This window comes from Pinus tabuliformis, chromosome 4_2 (assembly GCF_031772625.1).
Source record: "Pinus tabuliformis cultivar Carrire ecotype Pingquan chromosome 4_2, CPIR1, whole genome shotgun sequence".
In the NCBI taxonomy this organism is placed as follows: Eukaryota; Viridiplantae; Streptophyta; class Pinopsida; order Pinales; family Pinaceae; genus Pinus; species Pinus tabuliformis.
Window position 1 is genome coordinate 1,175,458,713 of NC_142304.1, and position 2,650 is coordinate 1,175,461,362.

Consider the following 2,650-nt stretch of genomic DNA (forward strand, 5'->3'; position numbering starts at 1 on the left):
CATCAAATGATCAGTGTGCAACCAGCAAGCACCAATTACAATCCATTACAAAAAAATAAGAGTTTACTCATGACCAACACTATGTTCTGACAATACAACTGACTAAACTTTTCTCCACAAAAGATTACTTTTATTTGTCAAAACAATCATTGCCTTTATAAAACCCACCAAACTCTTATGCAACAGTCGAATCAAGGAATCAATGCATATATATGTAGACAAAAACTATAGTGAGTTTTAAATACAATGCCACACTGGGGCAGCAGCAACTGCAAACTTGCGTGGATCCTTCAAATATTCCTTCACTTTCTTGGCCAGTGGAAAAGCATAGTCAAGTTCAATAGCGACTGCTAATACATTCTTGTAAACATTGATGATAGAACGTAGAACAACTGCAATTGTGGGATTACAGATTGCCAGAAAAAGAGTTGTACATAATCTCATAAACTGCAAATTGCTTGTTGTGGTGTGCCAAAGCTGAACAATATATATATGTCAAAAAAACAATGTATATATATATATATATATATATATATATATATATATATATATATATATATATATATATATATATATATATATATATATAATATATATATATATATATATATATATATATATATATATATGTATATCAAAAGTTTTGAATGTTGAAACAATTCATATATAATATATGAATCGATGCATGAGGGTGGCCATAAAAAATTAAATGCACAAAGCATTCACCATTCATGGTCTTTCAGGACTATTCGGACACATGCATATTCCCAGTAGTTAATTCATGCACCATATGATACTCGGTCTTCAAAATACAAATACCAAATATAGCCCTTCAAAAATTTCGATGCAACATGCTAGGATTTATGCATGGACTTGGCTCCATTCCAACACACTGCCTTCAAAATGTACAGAAGTGTTCAGCATGCACAATGATGTTGGAGATTCTTCAACACAGAAACACAAATCATGCTCCAGTATTCAATCACAGAGCTAAACATTCATCACGTTCCAACATTCATTATAATGTCTCTTTTATTTAGGACTCAATGCAAATCAATCACAGTATAACCCAATGCGCGCAGAGAATAAATAATAGAGTCCTAGATCATACATAGTCAGTTGTCATAACCTATACATAATCACTATGATTCTTCATAACCAACACACGAACTCCAACATAGATTCAACATCGTAAGCTATTGTTTCAATGCTTCTAGGTTCATCGTAATGTTGTTGCGTTCATCAAGCCAAAAACATTTGAACACATTCATAGCACATGGACTTCAATGCACGCCAGCATATGGCATTCAAAATTATTCAGCGCACAAAGCCAATGCTCAAATTGCAGCTGCTTTGAATGACATTCAGAAATTATATTACAGTCTCGGCTTCTCCATCAAGGTTGAATCCTCCTCAGACGAAGACTGGTAGATTATAGCGGATCAAACCTCAATGATTATATATATGCATCCGCGGTCCTCAAAAATGGCTAATGCACAGTCATGTCTATTTCTAATTCATCAATGGCACAAGCTTCCAATCTGGCTTCCCCAATGACCTTACTGCACATTATCAGCTCACCTCCTCATGGGGTAACTGATCCAACAACAAGTATAAATCAATCTCTGTTAAGGGTTCTGATCCATCCTACAGTGGACAGCAGATCCCCTCAAGGGGTACTGGATTCTCCAGGTACTGTAATGAGTTGTCTTCATTAGCTTGTAATCATGCAACATTAAAGTATGCAGGGTAAGGTAATGGCGGAAAAGAATGATTCCTCCAAATGTTGCTCCCTCCCGGTAGACACACCATCAAAAATACAAGGCATTCGTTCAACTCTTATCGCTTTTCTCAAGTCATGATAGCGCGTGCAGTGAAGGGAGGTAATGTCAGGCAAGAAGGAAATGCAACATTATATGGCGATGGAGAGATTTCTGGAAGAAAAGGCGATGCATGTGGATACAACAATCTGAATGGCCAAGGCTATGGAAAAGATACGGTAGCTATTAGCAGTGCTCTTTTCAACAATGGGCGTGCTTGTGGTGCCTGCTACCAAATAGAATGTAATGCTCACGCTAAATGGTGTTTGTCGGGCAGTGTGAATGTAACTGCCACTAACTTGTGCGTTCCAAGCAATGGTGTCCAGTGCAAACCACCATTTAAGAGCTTCAATCTAACGAATAACTTGGCTGGTGCAGACTCCTCCTCGAGCAATTAATGGATTTTGCTACTCCCAAACCCCAACCTGCTCCTCTTCTGGAAAACCGAGAGATGGAAGTTGGTAAAGGAAACGTTACACCCATACAGAAAAACCGTGCCAATAATGATTATGGTAGAGAGCCCAGAGAGTCCAAAGAGGACAATTATGGATAGCCTAGGGAGCACAAAGTGCGCAGAAAATGATTATGGCAGAAAAACGGATACAAAGAGTTACAACTAATTTTAGGAATGCTAAAAATAGGGCTAGAGAAATGACAGAGGTTGCAGCTAGAATTTCACTGAGTAAATATTCATGAAATGCATAAGTGATGGTAGAAATGACCTGCACATAAAATCCGTAAAACAAATGACTCAAAGTAATTATGCAGGGCAGGAATACGCCTGCTCTGATACCATGTTAAACACACATGGCAGCAACATAATCTGAAAG

The 2,650-nt window shown here is 37.4% G+C and overlaps 1 pseudogene; it reads left to right on the forward strand.

Moving 5' to 3' along the window:
- Positions 1–1,858: 1,858 nt before the first annotated feature.
- On the forward strand, positions 1,859–2,218 carry LOC149173852 (expansin-A8 pseudogene; annotated as a pseudogene).
- Positions 2,219–2,650: the final 432 nt, after the last annotated feature.